At 34.1% G+C, this 21386-nt stretch overlaps 1 protein-coding gene across 1 annotated transcript in view; it reads right to left on the reverse strand.

Moving 5' to 3' along the window:
* The window catches only part of LOC145269257 (cationic amino acid transporter 4-like), a 196884-nt gene extending 176153 nt beyond the window's left edge, over positions 1-20731 (reverse strand). The window contains exon 1 of the mRNA XM_080124891.1: positions 20048-20731. The gene's annotated coding sequence lies outside the window, so the exon portion shown is untranslated. The remainder of the gene's footprint in view (positions 1-20047) is intronic.
* Between the last annotated feature and the right edge of the window lie 655 nt (positions 20732-21386).

A 21386-nucleotide genomic window follows, 5' to 3' on the forward strand; every position in this document is an offset into this window, starting at 1 on the left:
TTATCACTATTTGAATTATCAGGAAGAGTCTATGTAATGACGCAGTAGGGTGGATCACCAGAACACATAATCAAGAAAGTCTTTAAACTATCAGCAATAAATGGATGCATGCTTTAATGTAAAACACGAAGAGTAACTGTGTAACGTGGCCGTTACACTTTAACTGTGTCATTACATTTAGACCACATGGACCCACACATTGTCTAGTACCGTCGTAGGGACAAACAAGCAAGGAAGGAAATAAAAATCCGACTCGGCATTTAGTTTTAAAGCGCAAATGAAATGCATTTGTTTGTAGTTCTTCGAATATAACGCATTTCACTATCTTTCAAAAGTCTTTTTGCACATGCATGTGTTTTACAACGCTCTGGCATAAACCATGCGCTTTTTAAAAGTCTCTCCCCACCACTTCACGTCAGTACTAGCCAACACTTTCTTGCCCTTGTATTACATGTCCATCTTCCCCAGTGTGCACTATCTTCTCCTTGACGTGGTGTCTTTTTCTTTTTTCACTCTCTTTCTTGTTCCCGTGACATCAGCAAGTGCACACTTGCCAATTTGCATACATGCTTTAAATGCAGCTGCTGCTGCTTTTCTCGTTCATCGATGCCCTGTTACAATAAGAGCACGCTGCTTTGTTACAACTGTGCATACATTTCAGGGGGCATTTTATTAAACAAAAAGTTTAAATTATATCATCTACAGTTCCCACGGTTTTTTTGCGTAACTGGAACTAATAAAGTAAGCAAATGAAATTATTTGATTGTTATGAATAACCAAGAGTCTTTCTTTTTATCGCGAGAGAAAAGGAAATGATAATACAAAGCAAATACGGATATGTGTTTAAAAATCAATGACTTTTATTTTATTTTTTTATTATTAACTGCTATTTCTGTAGTTCTCAATATGGAAATCAGTTAGATCGGAGGGCAAAGCTGATCTAATGAAATTAGAGATAAAAAAATATATGCTTAAATGATTAGTCATACTAGCACGACCTGTGCACTGATGTTGCATGGGAAGATCCAATAAATTTCTTCTCCCGCCTCTGAATCCCATATAAGTATTTTTAATGAAATGTTTAACTATTTATAAGTTTTAATTATTGAAAGAGTTCATCATTTGTAGTGGTTACTTGGGAGGTGATCTTCCTAATCCATCTATATATCTATAAAAGTGAAAATGTGTGTGTGTGTGCGTGTGCCTGTCTATCTGTGCATGTACATTTCCCTACCAAACAACTCTGTCAATTTTCGGTCTTCAGACTCAAGATTTGACATAACGGGTATTGAGATTTGGGAAAATCTTTTTAATCAGTTTTCGGCCTAAAATTTCGCTGACAAGGGGTCAAAGTTCCACGATTTGACCTTTAAAAACTCTATCAAACTCCTCCATTAATTTTCGGTCTAAACAATTGAAATTTTAGATGTAGGTTACTTGGACATAGATCAAACTTTATAATTCGATTTGAGCCCAAAACAATAAATGTTAAGGGGCCAAAGTTAAAAAAAAAAAATTGACCTCTTTTTTCTTTTTTTTTTTTTTATTACATTTTCACCCCAAACAAGGCACATTGCCACTTTGGTGTAGGGGGCTACTATCAGGGGCAACAACTACTGGGGTACTATGTAGGGATTTGGGCAGCAAGATGTCGGTTCACGTTACACTTGAACTTCTGCACGTCAGTACTGTTGGGGAAGCAGGGACCTGGAATGGAATTCCAGAGTCTAGCTGTTCTGGGGAAGGAACTATTACAGTAAAAAGATCTTTTACATCTAGGGATCTCTACAGTGTGGGGGTGGGATTTAGCAGCCTGTCGGGTTTGTCGAGGGTGCTCACGTCGTGGGGGCACAAGTGATTGCAGTTAGTCAGAGCATTCACCACTAAAATACTTTTAGAAAAGGCAGAGGGATGCAACATTTTGTCGATGGGACAGAGACTGAAGCTTAGATGCCAGTTCAGGGCCTATCAGGTTTGCGACTCTCTTTTGAACCTTGTCAAGGAGCGAGAGACTAGTAGCAGATGCACCAGCCCAAATGTGACAGCAATACTCCATACATGGGCGAATGGTAGCCTTATAGAGGTACAGGATACTTTCGGGTGTTAGTAGTTGTTTAGCACGGTAGAGAGAGCCCACCTTTCTTGCAGCGGCCCTGGCCTGGCAATGCCTTCAATGTAATTGTTCCAACTCATGTTTCCTGTGAACGTTAGGCCAAGGAGTTTGAAAGATGTACTCTCAGATAAAGAGTCGTTGGCCATTGCTATAGGTGGTAGAGAGGGTTTCTTGTAATTATTGAATGAAACTAGTTTAGTCTTGGCAGCATTGAACGCGACCAACCACTTTTGTCCCGATTCCACCACAGATTGGAGGTCTTCCTCTAGTGTTTCTGCCATTTCTTTAGAAATGTGTTCATTCGTCTTCCTGTCGTGCCTGCCATAGTGTAGTGTCATCAACATATATACCCATCTCAGAGGCAATTTTGTCGGGGAGGTCATTTATGAATATCAGGAACAATAGAGATCCAAGGATAGCACCCTGGGGCACCCCCGCATTTATATCATATTGTTTAGATGTACGACCATCGAGGACAACCTGGATTTTTCTCTTATCTAAGAAGGATTTAATTATGTTAAGTATTCTACTAGTGATATCGTATGATGTAATTTTCCTGAGGAGACCCTCATGCCATACCCTGTCAAAAGCCTTAGATATATCTAGAGCTACCGCTCTGCCCTCCCCTGCTTTGTCCAGTGAATGGTATATACGTTCAGAGATCAAAGTTAGGATGTCTGCTGTGGAACGGGCTTGTCTAAATCCATATTGTTTGTCAGTCAGTAAGGTGATGGACTAGAGCATGGTTAATTAAGGTCTCAAATATTTTGGCAAAAAGTGGGAAGAGGCTAATGGGGCGATAATTTGATGGGTCAGTCCTTTCGCCAGAATTCTTAAATACTGGAGCAGAAGCAGTTTTCCAACAGCCCGGAAAGCAAGCTTCATTAAGGCATTTGTTGTAGAGTTTGGAGAGAACTGGAGCTACTTCGGCTGAGCACTTTTTTAATAGCACAGTTGGGATAAGATCGGGTGTACATGCTTTTGAAGTGTCAAGGTTTTTTATGATAACATGCACCTGAGCAGGGATGGTTTTCAGATCGTCTAGCGTGGCATCTGTCCACATAGGAAAGTCAGGTAGGGGGTAGTTGGAAGTGTCCAGTGTGGAGTTTGAGGCAAACCAACTGGCAAGCATGTTAGCCTTGTCGGTTGCTGAGGAGACAACCTCAGCCAAGCGTTCGTAGCGACGTCGCTTTTTGATCCTTCGATGTCGGCTCTTCCTATCATTGTGAAACAGAATTCGCCAAGCGTTGGATTGTTCACCCACTGACAGGGAATGTGAGCTGGGATTAGACCGTCGTCAGACAGGTTAGTTTTATCCTACTGATCGACACGTGTGTTACGTCGGCCGTGGCCACGGCTATCCCGTCCAGTACGAGAGGAACCGCGGGATCGGAGCAACGGTTTGCGTGCTCACTCGAACGAGTGGCGGTGCCACGCTGCCTCCGCACAATAACAGCTGAAAGCCTCTAAGCCGGAACCACGACCGGTGCCGTCACGGTATTACGAAAGGCGTCTCTTTCCGTTCCACTGGAGCCTGCCATAGCGGTCGTCGTCGCTTGTGGTGGTTTCGTCGGCGGTCTTTGCTGTCGTCGTTGCCGGTTACGCGGCGGCATGCGCAAACGGGCCAACTGACTCGACATGCGCGACCGGCGGGATGTTGCCGTTGCCGTCGCCGTCCTGTTTCGAACCTCCTGTGGAGCGTGAGACAAGGGATCGCTCATAGACCACTTGACTTCAGGCTCGGGGTGTCGTACTTAGTAGAGCAGCCACCACACTGCGATCTATTGAGACTAAGCCCTCGACTGAAACGATTCGTCCTCTACCAAACTACTCAGCCAATTTTTAGTCTAAACATTTAAAATTTTACATAAAGTGTATTCAGACATAAGGCAAGCTTTTTAATCGTTTTTTTTTTTTTTTTTTGCTGAAAACTTTGCTTCCAAAGGGTCTAAGTTCAAAAGATTTGACCTTTGCAGTCTCTAGCAAACTATTAAGCCAATTTTGGATCTAAACATTTGAAATTTTACATAAATCAGACATGCAGCAAGCTTTTTAATCAGTTTTTGACGAAAATTTGGCTTCCAAGAGGTCAAAGTTGAGAGAATTGACTTTTGCAGACTCTACCAAACTCCTTCATCAATTTTGGGTCTAAGCATTTGAAATTTTAGATGTAGGTTACTTGGATAAAAAATTTTAGATGTAGGTGACATGGATAAAAAAATTTATTTGAGCCCAAAACAATAAATGTTAAGGGTCAAAATTGGGGTCAAAGTTAAAAAAAAAATTGACCTCTGCAGTCTTTATCAACTTTTCTCTATTGTTGTTAAGGAAGCCTATTATATAGAAAGGCATTACCGTACATATGCACACTTTTTGATATATTTATATGCACATAAAGTTATAAACAGTACATAGGACCCGAGCAAAGCCGGGCTGAACTGCTAGTAATAATAATAATTAGATCTTTACAAAACTTATTTTATATATTTTTCAATTTTTTTCTTCAGACTGTTGTTCTCTATTTATATTACATTTCGACGGATATGCTCTCGGGTCTCCTTCAGGTGTAGTGTTTATTTACAGTGATATTGTAAATAAGCAATATGTTTGAAAAAGCCCGGAAGTCACATTGAACACAGAAGATAATGATTGAAAAAAAAGAAAAAAGAAAGTGTAAGTTATGATACTTGGTATCTAAAACGAATTCTTTTTTTTTAAGTACAAATGAAATGCATTTATTTGTGGTTCTTCCAATATAACACATTTCATTACCTTTCAAAATCCTTTTGCCCACGGAATCATAAACCTTTTGATGTTTAAAATCTTAAACCTTAAAAGGTTTAAGATTTTAAACATCAAAAGGTTTATGCAGATACAGTTTTGGTGGCCATGAATGGCAGTACCACTTTTACGATCAAAACCGTGTTACCATATCTTGTTGGTGGTTGATGAGCACATGCTATCAAACGTTGTATATGAAAAATGGCCTTCCAACAGTTTAGATGAATTTTTGTGTGAATCAAAATATTAAAACTTTTTTGACTTGATTTTATTGTTGGCGTTGTTTTTTTTTTTTCAATTTCTACTTATATATAGAAAGTGTGTGTGTGTGTGTGTGTGTGTGTGTGTGTGTGTGTGTGTGTGTGTAAGAGTTTGTTCTCTTTAGATTCCGAAACAGCTGGGTAGATTTTTTTTTTTTTTTTTAATTTCACACAATTTTTTTAATGTTTCTTCTTTTGTTTCTGTAATCTCCATATACAATATTTTAATTGCAGAAATTCCCCTCTGGACTAAAGTATCGCAGGTTTGCAGCAACAGATGCCACATACAAATTCAATACATCTATCCCGATAGCCACTATCTTATGTAGCTTATGCCCACCATTTCTGTCACATTCACTCGTGGTAATAAAATGCTACAGTACATCCGATGAGCAACACCATGATAATCGCCACATCTATAGAGGAAGAAGTTCCTATTTTTCTGTCTCAATATTTAGTGTTGTCACCACTACCAGTTGTCACTTGATCTAATTCGACATTTTTCAACTATACCCTCCGTAACTGTACTATGCACCTGTAATTCACTGACGGCCAGGTTTGTACGCACACCTGATAGACAAATCTACTTCTTTCCTACCGACACTGCTCCCCCCCCCCCAATTTTTTTTATCATTCACGGGTGGGTATGCTGGCAATGATTATCACAGTTAAATTTGGGGGAATTATTCGCCCTCCCCTCACCTCCAAAATGGGGGCTCTTTACTCCGAAAGCCATTCTTTATATGGGTATGTTGAGGGTGTCTATTCAGAACGCTGTTCTTAAGATGGGGAGGTTGGAGGTGCCTATTCTGAAAGCCGTTCTTAATATGGGAAGTTTAAGATGTCTATTCTAAACGCCATTCTTCTTGACAATACTGAAAGAAGTGAAGTTATGACGTGACCTCTTGAGGAGCGATACTGCTTCCCATTGGGGAGGTTAAAATCCTCTAAAACCCTGAGTAAGACCGGGTAAATATGCTGAGATTGTCCGTTAAACGTTAATTGAATCCCGGACAGCGGCGGGTTACCTATAAAAAGGGACGTTTATTGTGCTTTGTAAGAAAAAAACAGAGAGATAATTTTATTGTTAAAAACAATGACAGGAAATGCCAGAATAATGTAGAAACGAGATCATGTACTTGTTGGTCTAAGGGTCACCTGCTCAGACATGATAAGGGGTCACCTTGAGGTCGTGTGAAAAAGATTTCATTTTTTGGTCCCAGATTTGTGAAACTGCGGACGAATTGCTGAAATGCACACACACAAAATGGATCTGGGGATTCCCCAGAAACGTGTCTGGCCTTGATTGGTTTAGCGAATCGTTAGACCCACCCCGCCACCTTAGTATAAGAGCGCATACTCTGGTCGAAAGAGACAGATTGAAGCCAAATCTTGAAAGAAACACATGCTCCCGGAGGACACCACCCTCCTCTCCATCCATCCTGACTGCCATCGTGAGAACAAAGAATAAGATTTTGGGAAAATCTTGATAATTTCTGGTGTAATCGAACTGAACGTTGTATATATGTAAAAACTTGAACTTTCATGAAGCAACTTTTTCATAGTTAGAAAACTTGAGTCTGTCTTTCTTTTCTGGCGTGCATGCGAAGCTTTTTGATTTCAGCAAAAATCAACAAGGAGCTGAGACGCTGAGACCCATGTGAGGACCTTTCCGGCAGAATAGACGATCACAACAAAAACCAGAGGTCAATTGCTAACCTAAGCGGGAGATCCTTTCACAAAGTGAAAAAGTCGTAATGTACATGTTCAAAAAAGACGACAAAAAACTGGAATTTAATTTAATACTATTGGTGGAAGAGTTGAAACGAAGAGGAAGACTGCTACCACTGATTTCGATCTCTTAATTGCTTTTTCTAGATTCAAACAGGACCTGCAGATTATCGACCTAAACCAACACTAATTGCCAGTGAAAGCCAGATTATATCATTTCAGCCACGGCCACCAGTGTCCACATTTTTTCAGGGAAGGCACCAGCCACCAACAACAATCATAGTTTACTTTTTGCGAGGAGAGGGGGGTAAGCTTCCACCGGGCAACGCCGGTTAACGGGTCCTGCTAGTCGTAAATAATAAAGTTTAAGTAATCAAGTTAAACAATTACTGTAAGAGCATTTCTGTGTAGACCATCCCTTTTGCCAATGACAGCAATTAACTGACTTTCGTATCTAGGTGACAAATTGTAAATACAGCTTATCTGCATAAAATGGTATGAAACACAGAATGGGATTGATAAATCTACTTAGTGTTGGAGAAACATAATTTTATAAACAGTTATTACTTTTTTTATTCTCATAATATTAAAAAACACGTAAATTTATATAAATCATCATGATATGATTTTTTTCAGGCTTCATTCTGTTGTTTCTTTTTTTCTTAAGTCAATACTTAAATTATTAAATTAACTGCCAACATAATTTATAAAAAACTAGAAACAAATTAAGTGACGACATAGTTTTAGGATATAAGTTATTTCAGTTATTTCATAAATTTATGTCGTCATCACTTCATTTTTTCTAATTAAATGACAAAATTAACTAGAAACAAATTAAGTGACGACATAGTTTTAGAATATAAGTTATTTCAATTATTTCATAAATTTATGTCGTCATCGCTTCATTTTTTCGAGTTAAATGACGAAATAGATTTATGAAATAACTAGAAAAAAAAATAAAGTGACGAAATCGTTTTGTGAAATAAATATACACAAATTAAATGCCTACATAAACCTAAATAACTAAACGAAAAAAAAAACAATAATGAATTTTTCTCAATTTGTCGAAACGTTACATGAAACTTCTTGTCTTTTGTCACAAGATTTATTTTTTCAGGAAGAAAATCAAATTTAAAAAAACCACACGGAATACCTTTTTTTAATCAACGATTGCGTAAAAGATTTGTTATTAGAAAATCTAATCTGTTTAAGAAACATATGGTATGGATAAAATTGAAGTTTTTTAAAAGTTTTCTATGTATGAAAATAAACTGTGTTCGGATTTCATTCTGAAAGAGAAAACGATGCAATAAATATTTCCTTCATTTTTTTGGTAACACTTTTAATGATAAACGTTCAGTGGGAAAATCATAATGACATTATTATTGATGATGATGATGATGATGATGATGATGATGAACCCTCTTTTAATAATATCTGAGAAAGTATGTAAAGATAATATTCCTGACACTATTATTGATGTTGTTTCTGTTAATTTTTTTCTATTCTGTAAATATTTCATATCATCACAGTACGTTTTTGTCTTTTTATTATGTATATTTGCATTTAAAAATTATAATTGTTTTAAAATGTGACCAAATGTCCGAAAACAGCTGTGATAATTTACAATGAAGAAACAGAAAGGTAATTAATTAGTGTAAAATTTTCCCAGCTGTTTGGGACAGTTTTTGGCAATTTCTTGTCATATTCTTAGACAATTTCAGGCTTTATATCAAAGACGAATTGTGTTTTTAATGAAAATATTAACCGAAAAGATTATATATATATATATATATATATATATATATATATATATATATATATATATATATATAAAAGATTTAAGAGAAAAAAATCAAACCCAAAGATTTGTAAATGATTGAAACTGACTATCAGTAGAATCACACATCTCTTAAAAACTTGGATTTACTTTCGCCGGTTTTGTACCCCATCCATATTTTATCCTTTAATTCTCACACTTCATTAGCAATGTTTCTAATAAAGGAGAAAGAATTGCTAAATTCTGGATGAGCTGCTGGTTTGAGTAGATGATATGTTGATATTTTCAATCCCCTGATAATATTCATTATCATTCAACTGTCAATTCATCTCATTTACATTTATTTCTGAGTGTTTTTTACCTTTATAAGTGGCTACTTATTAATGAAAAAAAAATGAATAAATAAAAGCATTACTTTTATCTTTTCTTTGTTCTATGATAATAACAGTAAAAAACTTATGTTTTGGTCACTATCTATTATTGTTTTTGTTTTCTGGTCTTCTCAAAATTGGGTTAATCGTTTTTCCTAAAATTCTGTATGACCAAGCTGGATTTACTATGAGAAACTGATTTATTCACCAAAATGACAAAATAATCTACACATGTAAAAAAAAAAATGACATGTTTTTTTGGGGAAAAAATATTAGTTCGCAGTGTTGTACAGAGGTGTTGTGATGTGCAGCATTAATTTTTTTCTTTGATATCCCAAAGACTAAAGTATAGGTGCTAGTACTGAGAAATATTATGATAAAGGGAGATAACTTTGATATGATTAAAAGCCTTGCCTCTACATAGCATTGTTAGTTGGTGCTTAAAATCCACTAAAAGATAGAATTAAAGTCAAAATTTTATGTTCTTGTTTATAAACATTGTTGATATATAGAAATTTGAAATTATTATAATATAATAAAACCATTTAAAAACAATTCAATTCATTGTTTCTTTTTTATCATAAATTTTTCGGCAATATATACCCTCATCAAAGTTAATACATAAATTTATACCATTTTTATTTTTAATAAAAAGTACATTGTATGGCTTCAAACGATTTTATGATTTTTAATAATTCTAATTTCAGAATTAATAGTATCGGTGACACCGAAGGAAAAGCTACCCCTATTTCTCTCCACCGCGCCCAGAAAAGCTAAACATGTCTGGTAAATATTACACTGTTTTTTTTTTTTTTTTTTTTTTTTTTTTTATACAAATATATCAGAAAAATACACCCATTAGCTTTTTCTTCTTTAAAATCGAACAAAAGTTATTATTGATAACCTCGGTCTGCCAAATTCGAAGCCAGTTAGTTTCGTAGTATCATTTTCATTTACAGATGTTAGCAACCTTTACATGGTCTCTCCTATAAATACCTAATTCTGAAAAGAATTGAGGGGGGGGGGACCAATACCAACAACAGAATCGAGCCGGTAAAAACTGTTGTACGATGCTGAGTCATACGAATTTACTTTTAATGATGGCGTCATTTAAGTAATAATGGTTGCAAAGGAACCACACGTTTTATTTAATCGAATCTATAATCCAATGCTGATATTAATAAAGTTGATGAAACATTTTTTTTTTTTTTTGAAAGATATTATAATGTTGGAATTGAATACAAGGAAACAGTAAATCATAAAATCAAGAATGAACAAAAAGTTGCCACCGAAAATAATTTCAAATTTAGTTATATTCATAATATGATGATATTGAGAAGTGAAAAATAAAGAAATACTCTCTAAATCTACACGAGAACAAAAAATATATTAGCTTTAATATCAATTGGGAAAACTTAAAATTAGCCCTGCCACACAATACAAATTAGTAGAAACTGCAATCTATGTTTAGAGAAAAACTATAAATAAAATTTACAAAAACAAACTGAATAATCTATTATACTAAAAGTCTAAATTTGTTACCATCTCAAATTTTAACGTCATGAGGTCATTTCTAGCAAACTTTTCAAACTTAACGACTAAGGCCGGAATGCTATATGTTTTGGTTTCAACACTAGCTGATGGCATCCAAATTATTCTTTTAAACTTTTGAAATCTCTACTATATATTGGGTACAATATAATAATCAGTGGAGTATTGACTCTATAATGATAAATGTGAAATATGCACGAATTAAAATATATTTAAACGTATTTTGCAATCGGGTTATGCCGGGGGGTGGACACTACTCTATATTGGGTACAATATAATAATCAACAGATAATTGGCTCTGTAATAATGATTTAAAATATCATATTTAAGTGTATCTTATGACCGGGCAACGCCGAGCATCCTTCTAGTATTCTTTAAAATCGAAGTATTTTTATTGTTGTTTCATCTGCATTTTAATATAACTTATTTCCATATTGATTAAAGTTGATAATAGTAAAAAAACAAACAAAAAAAAAACAGATATTTTTTAAACAATTTGCTATATTAGCATTTAAATTGAGATACAAAACAAAAACATATGTTTCGGTTAACGTTATTTCTGCTTTGGACTGACGATCTATATTTATCTTCCTCCCACGACAGGAAGATGTGACAGAAGGGTCGGAAAGTGATTGAAGGACCAGCACCCTATAGAAAGAGAACGCTGGGCTGCAAAAAAATGCCTGGACAACCCCGTTGGTATTCCCCGGTAGAGGTGCCTCAGATGATTAGAAATAAGGGAGAAGGCAAAAGTCTAGAAGAGTGGACCCTATAGAACTGCACAGGACCAAAGCCATGCCTTAGTCAACAGGGAAAAGTCCTCTCAACAATGGCCCTTACTCTGTTGGCTTTATTGCATTAGCGTCATTGTATTTTTTTGCTGCAATGAAATATGGTCCGACTCATTTCTAAGAGGCACACCCTCCCAAGCATTATGTTCTGGTAGCAACCCATTTAAGATGCACAATGGACTCTTCCAATAAGTATATAGTATTTTGAATGTAATCCATTCAGAGAATTAAGCAGTGAACACTAATTACTGAATTGGTTCATACCAGTCCAGGATTCATTATTGACAATCAGTCAGAGAGAGAGAGTCATTGCGATGCCCTTTTATTTTATTTACATAGGAGATTAGACACAACATCAGATGTGAGTTTGATGAAAATGTTTCTGTGGAACGAAATGGATACGAATTTAGCACACACAGGTTTTAAGTCTGTGTTGTTAACCACTTAACCACCATCCTTTTATTTAATCGTATTAGTTCTGAGTAGTCCTAGGAGGTTTCCTCTTCCAGGTTTTGCCCTTCCTCTTTGAAAAGAAGTTATTAATAGTTATTGTTAGATGCCTGGAAAATGCCGACAGACAGGCAATTTTTAAGGGATCAGAGTACACTTGTTGAACTGGCTTATTTCCCCCACCTTTTGGTCTTGTGCCACATCATCCCACACTAGAATGGAAACCGAGTCCAGTAGTAAAAGCTGCACTGGCAACGTTGTATTATCATAATGCAACCCGATTCTTTTTATTAACATATGTGTTTCTTATTTATTCATTATCCCCCAGCACATTATATTCTCATCCAAGAGAGAGGGGTTGTTCAGCGTCTTAGACAGCCTTGCCTATGTTCCAGTTCATTTACTGTATCTAAGTAATTTTAAAATATTATCTCATTGTAATTTCCTTTTGTTTATATATATATATATATATATATATATAAACGTTATTTCTGCTTTGGAGATATATGTTAGTATATATATATATATATATATATATATATATGTTTTGAAAAATATATATATATAAGGAACTTTGATTATGTCTTTGTGTGTCTGGGAGTTTGTTCCATATGGACTCCGAAACGTCTGGACCGATTTTTATGAAATTTCACACATGTATACTTTATGTATCTGACAGTGTTCTTATTCGATTTTATATTGGAATATCTTCGATAAGTATCGATAATCGAAAAAATCCGATGAAAAAAGTAACAAGCGATTTTGACCACAGCTAACACCTTCAAGTAAGGGAGTCAAAAGTGGCGATAGTCAGAATCAACATTTCAACTTTCCAAAAGGGAGAAAAAGACTGGAATAAAAAGTTATCAAAAATAAAACCCGAGGCTCGGTCATTTCTTGGGAATAATTTCCATTACAGTTTTCTGTCAAAAAAGACCGAAGCTCGTCATATAGATGACTGTTATACCTATATACAAACGTATATACACTCTCATGCAATCTAACCACTAGAAGACACATGTATATATGCTATAACCCTAACCCCACTAATCCAACACTATGATACTTGACTTTTTCATTTTAAACTTAAATTCAAGCCATTATAGAAAGACCAGGCATATAAAATCAACAGTATGTTCTTTGATATGATAGGGGCGCGTTTGAAATGAATGTTTCCGTTTAGAGCACAATTGAAACATGATACTTGACTTTTGCATTTTAAACGTTAATTCAAGCCATTATATATAAAAAATAATTTTATAAAATCAACAGTAGGTTCTCTACAGTGCAATGTAGATGACAATGTATTCTGGATTAAGTCACTACAGAGGCGTGTAAAGATTCCTCTTGGTGCATCGTGATGGATCTCCATCTAGAGCAGGTAATCAATCGATTTGATTGAAAAATGGACAATCTCACCAATTTCGATGACAATAAAAATATGAGTGAGTGAAACATTCGTTGATCATCATTCAATTCCGTGCAACGTCGGGTCTCAAACGATATATATATATATATATATATATATATATATATATATATATATATATCGTTAAACTCACTACTCGCTCAGCAGCCGCCAATAGCGTAATGGTTAAGAGCCTTGACTATTGTACAGACGGTCGGGTTTCAATCCTGGCTTGAGATAGTTGCCTGTCTAGCCGCACTGATGAGCTGCGAAACAGTACTGTATGTGGATGACTATATATATATATATATATATATATATTTTCATCACTTTTCTGTCCCATTATGAAGATTAAAATTAAGATATAAATATATTGAACTTTAGAATTTTATTTCAATTTTAATCATGATGTAGAGTTTTTAAAAATGTCTAAAATTAAAAGCTTAAGAAATGGAAATTCCTGAAATCTTAATTGATGTCGAATGAATATGGATTAAATTCAAGGCAAATCTGAAATATTGGAACTCTTTAAAATACTCAAAAGAAAATGGAGTTTGAGGAATAATTATTAATTGATGTTGAATACTTTTTGATGTATTTGAATTTTCATGAAGAACTTCCTTCACCTTGTGTAGCTCAGTTTCCTAGGAGCTGTGTTTCAAAATTCATAATGATTGGTTAATTAGTTTAGGAGTGATTTCTATACATATAAATACATATAACCAACTTTGTATGGCTAGAGATATATAATTTCATTGAAAAAATATCTTTATACATTTTTATTGTATTAATTGCTTTGATATAGACAAAAAAACTCGTTATGAATTCATTAAAAACTCATTCTTTATTATCTATTAGAGCAAACAATTATTTTGGCCCATACTAAGACATATAATGTTCACCGTATATATTTTTCTTATGCCATAATCAGTGCTCATATATAAAAACAAAACCCTTATCCCTGAGTGGCTTCCGGGCCTTGATAAGTGGTGACCACTGTGTAAAGAAAAAAAAAACAACTAGCAATCTCTACAGGAAATTACTAGGTTGTTGCAATCGGCCTTTCAATTTTAGAATCCATTCTAGAAAGCTTTTTTTTCCACTTATTTGATTTCTCATGAATTCAAAATTCTCTTACCATATGTTAGCATAAATATGCTGTTCATATCCTTACTTCTGCTATAGTTGAACTATTGATAGAACTTTGTTTTTTTTATTTGGATAAAAAAAAGGTGAAGGTGAAGTATAATTGAAAAAATCTTATTTCCACAGAAATAAATATATATATATATATATATATATATATATATAACTACTTCATTTACTTACATAAAATTAATATACGAAAGTATAGATTTATGCGTAAACTTTAAGTATTTCTTTCAAAAGTACTCAATACGTAGGTAGAGCTAGTTAGTAATTTATAAAATATATGGCGATTAAGCTACACTGAATATTCTGCGTTTCATCCACTCTAGGATTCTTCAGGCTTATTAAATTCAGGTTTGAAATGTTCAAAAGTGGGGACTAATGAATACAACGAGGTTGTTAGTGATTGATAACAAGAGAAAAATATTTTCTTTATTATTGTTTCAGTCAATGAGACTTCGTCAGGCGACCTTGAACCATTCGACGCCATAGAAAAAAAGAAAAGACTAGCGTCGAATGATTCAGGGTCGCCTGACAAAGTCTCATTGACTGAAACAGATGGCTGTTTGCATCGACCAAATGTAACTGTTTACCCTCGAATAAATAAATAATATCTCTCTCTCTCTCTCTCTCTCTCTCTATATATATATATATATATATATATATATATATATATATATATATCTGTGTGTGTGTGTGTGTGTGGTCACGAATAGGCTCCTATATGGTTGACTATTTTAAAAAACTGATTGCATATAATGATAGATGTATCGAGACACAGGAATGGGTATGTTTGATCTGGCAAAACAGTGGTTCATTAAAATTGTGGGGTCTGCGTTCGCGCCTGGTCCACAAAGTATGGAAATAAAAAATTTTAAAATTAAAAAAAAACGTTTACAAGTGTTTTTGATATGTACATAATACTTTGATAAGTATGTTTTAACTTAAATAGGGATAGTATAATAAAATTGTGGGGTTTGCGTTCGTGCCTGGCCTCCATAGAATGGAAATAGGCACAAATTTTAATAAAGACTTTTCATATCTATCTGCGTAAGTATACTTTGATGATTATGTTTCAGTTTGAACAAATATGGTATAATAAAATTATGGAGTGTTCGTTCGCGCCTGACCTCTATAGAATGGAAATATGTCACAAAGTTTAACAAGGTTTTTTTTAATATAGATCCACAAAATATTGTGATAAGTGTTTCAGTATGAACAGGTATGGTATAATAAATTATGGGGTTTATCTATTTTATTTTTACTTTCATCATATTTTGCTTTGGTTTTGATACCCCCAAATTCGAAGCTATCTCTTTACAACCCTTCCTTTTCATAACCTATCATACTTTCATAAATCAGAGTCCATTTTCTGTAGGCTGTTTTTGAACCCAGTCAACGACGGGTACTTTTGCTAGTATATATATATATATATATATATATATATATATATATATATATATATATGAGCAGATCATCATATGATTATATCACTCTGACAGACGTTAAAAACATTTAAAAATGTTTAAACTTCAATAGTATTTCTCACAATTAACGGTGGCCGATTGGATTAGGTCCTTGCTAATAAAGCTAGAGATGGCTTCTGTTGCCAGGTTCGGATTATCGACTGGTGTTTATCGTGACACCCTGCACTGATGATTCCCGAAAAGATGAAACACTTAGTGTCTGTAGGTATTTAATAATTATTATAGTAAATAATCATATATATTATCCGAAAGGCCGGACTTCCAACGAATCTAAAGCAAAGCTAAAAGTAATTAAAAACAAAATCCATATGAACATTTAAAGTTTCTCTATTTACTCAGCATTCCACGGCTGGAAGATATATTGCCGGTTTAAAGACCGAGACAAAAATGTAGTTATGTTTACATTTTTTTAGTTTATTTTTAAACAGGATTAAAAAAAATAATGGCTGTTTTTCCTTATTTTCGTCTTTTCAATAAATATTTGTTTAATGGTAAATAACTAGACTTTTTTTTAACCCATTAAAAACGGGCAAAAATTATAGCCTGTTAGTGCGTGCTTTATACCAAACTTCTAGAGTGAATGTGGCATTGGGGTGGTATTTTGATCCGTTACTGTGCATCGGACGGACATGTAATACTTAGTTCGCTGCACCTTATCATAACAAAGGCCCATATAAAATTTCAGCCAGATCGATCCAGTATATTCTGAGAAAAAGTGGAACGGACAGACAGACAGAGAAAACTATAATATAGATTTAAAAAAAAACAAAACAATGTGTATTTATCGAAGTTACATGCATGCGAGAATCACACAGATGATGCTCGCATAGACACGGAATCTTGCTTTATAGTTTCATTAATACAGCAGTTGAAATAACTTGAAAACTAATTAAGTTAATAATTAAATATAGATAATAATTATTAATTAATTAGTATTAATGTTGATAAACATTTTTTGTTCTTTATTAGATCAGTCGACAAATACTATTACTATCTTTCGATGTTCAGTTCAGAGAGTTGGATACTGTACTGTACTAGTGTACTACCTGTTCTCTTACGAATTATTACCACCTTCTTTTTTTGGATGGCGAGGTAGTATCTGTTCTGTGGTCACGATAACTATTCTCCTTATGTGGAAAATGTGTTTAATTTTTCAACAGGTTATTTTAAGGTGCAAATGGAGCAAACGCTGCTGCTTTCCCCGCTCCATCTGTACGAAAAATATCATGTTAAAAATTCAACACATTTTTAATATAATTTTCAAATTAGTCACTGTTTACTTGCCTGCTCACTGCTGTATAAAATTCCCTCAATAGAATAATCGTTTATTTATTTATTTTTTTAAATAAACGAAAACAAAGATTAAAAAATCAATTGAAATCAAATAATGAAGCGATAAAATAACAATTAAAGTTGTTTGACTTTTATACAACAAAGTTATCGGTTTTGACACTTACACTTCATCATTTTTGTCTCTTCGGTCAGTGAAGAATTTCTTTTAGACTGAGGCAATTTTAATTTTTATCCCAACCAGAATTCCCGTTAATGAGGAGTTGGATTTTCCTCGCCTTAAAATCCGACTTTGTGTCTCACTCTACCCTCGCGGGGATGCAAGCAAATAGGGACAGCTTTCCTTTATCTACAGCAAAGTGTAGTATCGATTTCGATACTACACTTAACCTTTTCTGTCCTCGGGTACTAAAGAAATCCTTCTAGACTAAGTTATTTTTTATTTTTATCCCAATGCCTCTTTTGAGGTAGCTGTATTTTCCGCACATTAAAAATCAACCTTGTATCTAACTCTGTCCTCGTGGGAAGGCAAGTAAATAAGGATGGTTATTTTTGTTCATTCATGTAAGAAACTAAAAAAAATAAACTAAAAAAGATTCAATAAATAAAAATCGATACAAATGAATTCCTTTTGAATTCGAATTTTTTTGTTCGTCGTGATATTATTATTCCACGTGTTTTTTTTTACAAGTGATTTTTTTTTTACAAGTCATATTTTCTTTTTTACAAGTGATTTTTTTTTACAAGTCATATTTTTTTTTTACAAGTCATATTTTTTTTTACAAGTCATATTTTTTTTTACAAGTCATATTTTTTTTTACAAGTCATATTTTTTTTTTACAAGTCATATTTTTTTTTTACAAGTCATATTTTTTTTTTTACAAGTCATATTTTTTTTTACAAGTCATATTTTTTTTTACAAGTCATATTTTTTTTTACAAGTCATATTTTTTTTTTACAAGTCATATTTTTTTTTTACAAGTCATATTTTTTTTTTACAAGTCATATTTTTTTTTACAAGTCATATTTTTTGCAACAAGTGTTTTTCTTTTTACAAGCGATATTTTTTTTTTTACAAGCGATATTTTTTTTTTTACAAGCGATATTTTTTTTTTTTACAAGTCATATTTTTTGCAACAAGTGCTTTAAAAACGGAAAGGCATGGAAGCTGCCTTTTTATTTTCATATGTATTTTTTTGTGTGATAACTGCAACAGTGCAACACTGCAACATATGTTTTGTTTTGAGACTTGCCTTTCAAAAATAAATAAATAAAAATAGTCACCTGCTTTTGTTTTTGTCGCAGTTTGCAATATTCAGCAAACGTTCAATTTCGTGTGAACACAGTTGCTGACTTTTACTTGAAAATAATTTTATTTCGTTAATACAATCCGAATTAGTAAATCGTCCCAGGTTGTTAGCATATTGACAAGGTGCGCGCATGTTGCATGCGAATGCATGCGGACACTTCCACTAAAATATTACGATAAAAAACTTAAAAGATAGGGAAATTATACACACAGATTTAACTGCTTTATAATGTTTCGTTCAATTTTAATTTCCATGAATGAAAACGGATTGGAAATACTATTTTTAGTTGTACGGGTTTCTCATGAAGATTAAACCCGAGATGATGAGCCACATACTTTTTTCTAATATTGACAACCTTAAGCGTTATATTTTAGTAATTTAAATATATATAAATTATTTTCCACTCTAGAAAATTAATTGCTAAGTTAATTATAAACTCTACAGACTCTACTTGTCTCTCCACACTGGCAGGGTTTGACATACGGTCTTTTTTTTTTTTTTAAATCTGGAAAAGATCCAGCTCCTCAAAAGATACTCTGTATTGAGATTAAAAACATTTAAATTGCCTCAGTTTTGAAGGATTTGCGTTTTGCTGACAAAAATATGAAATGTATCACTTTGTTTGTAGCCAAGAAAGCTGAAAAGTTTTCTCTACAATTATAATTATTTTGAACGAAAGTAAAAGCTTCTAGTTTTTTTTTAACTTAAGAATAAAAAATCGTCCATTGCACATCTTTTAATATAAATATTTAAAGTAAATACCGAAAACGTGAAAGTAAAAATTAATACATAATTCCTTTTATCCAGTGTCCGGAAAGTTTAGTATCCGTTCAGTTCGATTATCATGAGGCTATCCTCCCAAGCATTACATTTTCCTGTACGTTTTATCGCCAGGTATATCCTCACCGAAGAATGTCGAGGAGTCCGACCAGAGAAATTTATAGGTAATTTGTTACCAGTCATCCTATTTATTTGCGTCTTCACGAGGGGAAATTTAGACACAAGGTCATTTTCAATTGTGGAAAAATATTTTGAATTGAGAAAAAGATAAAAAATTGCGTAAATCTTGAAAAAAATCTTCTTCGCTGTCCGAAGACAGAACAAATGAAGTACAGTATCAGAACAGATACTACATTTTACTCTAAGCCATAAGACCAAACCTTAAGCATGATCATCTTCGTAGTGTTCAGAAATGGCCAATAGCCAGACCCATATGGAAAGCTCGACCTTGTCACTTCCAGCTCTCGCGGGGAGGCAGATGAAGCATAAGCAATATAATTCATTTTTTTAGAACTAGAAGAAATGATTATGGTGTATTTCAGGCAATAATTAAAATTTATCGACTTGTAAACGGTATGAAAGAAAAAAAACAGTTTTTCGAATACACTGAACGTAACATATGCCGAACTTCTGAAGAATCCTTTATTTTGTTTGCGTTTGTACGCCGTAGCAGCAGTCAGCACCAGTTCGAATTAAAGTGACAAAAGAATATCTTTTCAATACATCGAAAGCGAAAACGGTTTAACGTTAAATTCGGATGTGAAAATTAGCGAAGTATTTTTTAGAGTCACTTACCCTTTTTTTTTTCTTCTGTTATTATTCCTGATGTTAGTGTAGTAGCCCGGTGCTTGTTATTATTGATGCTGCTGCTGTTGTACAGTTCTTGCAAGTGGTCATTGTATTCTTCGTTCTTCGGTGATCTTATAACACGGTGATTGCGTGTGTGGGTGGCAGGGAAAAAAAGAGAATGACAGTCTGTGTGTGTATTTACTGAAGAAAGATAGAGAGTCAGAAGAAGAAGAAGAGATGGCTTACATATCGTGATTTCAACGATGCGAGTAGAAATCCTAATGACGATTGGGTGAGAAAGAGCGAAGAACAAAAAAAGATGGAACTGTACACGGATTAAATAAAAGCATTTTAGCTGTTGTTAAAGAAAACCGCGAATTCCCAGTTTTATGCACCTTTTAACAGCACACCTGATGTCTTATAGGGCATTTTAAAACAGTGTGTGTGTGTGTGTGTGTGACTAACATACTATATCTGAAACTGCCGCTACCTTTCACACGCACCGCACGACGGCGCACGGCTGTTCTTGATTTGAGCTATTAATTAGAGATATTTTTATAGGCAGTTTTTATTTCAGTAAATTATCCCAATCGCAGTAAAATGCGATGGCTAACTCCTATTTCAATCTTCAGTTGTTTAACGTGAAAGGAGTGTCGGTGCATTTTACTCCTTTCCTTTCAAACTTATAATGTTCTAATTACAGAACAGTGTTATAAACGTGAGTTATCGTTCTTCCTTAGTTAGTCCTTTTCCTCAGTATGTTTGTAGAGATGGCGACTATATTTTCTGGCTTAGTTTTTATTTCGGTGTTTTCCACTTCTTTTTTTTCTTTTTAAATTCCAAACAAGGCATATTGCTAAGTTGTTTAGGAGTAATGCTAGCTCATCGTTATTTTCACAGGAAGTGCTCGACTGAGCTCCAATCACTGATTCTTCTTTGTAAAACTTTCACAGCAGTAACTCATTTTACTACCACCGCTGCAAAGAACTTTCCTTTCTTCCTTTGCATACCTTACCTCTGACTGAATTTCCACAGGGTGAGTTTCTATTTACTTACCTCCCAACGAAGACAGATTTAGACACAAGTTTGGTTTTCTAATGTGAAGAAAATACAGCCCCCCCTCCCAAATTGAGATAAAATTAAAATTGACTCCATCTAGAAGGATTTTTCTTCACTGTCCGAGGACAGAAAAGATAAGGTGTATCAGAACAGATACCACATTTTGCTACTTTGATCATCTGGGGAACTCTTTGTCACAAGATGGCTTCTCTGGGGCTACGACATGGTCAAATCTAATATTAATAAACACTTGTCATAAACTGTCCTGATAAGTCATCAAATTTTA

This window comes from Euprymna scolopes, chromosome 4, assembly GCF_053919585.1.
Source record: "Euprymna scolopes isolate OS-2025 chromosome 4, ASM5391958v1, whole genome shotgun sequence".
NCBI lineage: Eukaryota > Metazoa > Mollusca > Cephalopoda > Sepiida > Sepiolidae > Euprymna > Euprymna scolopes.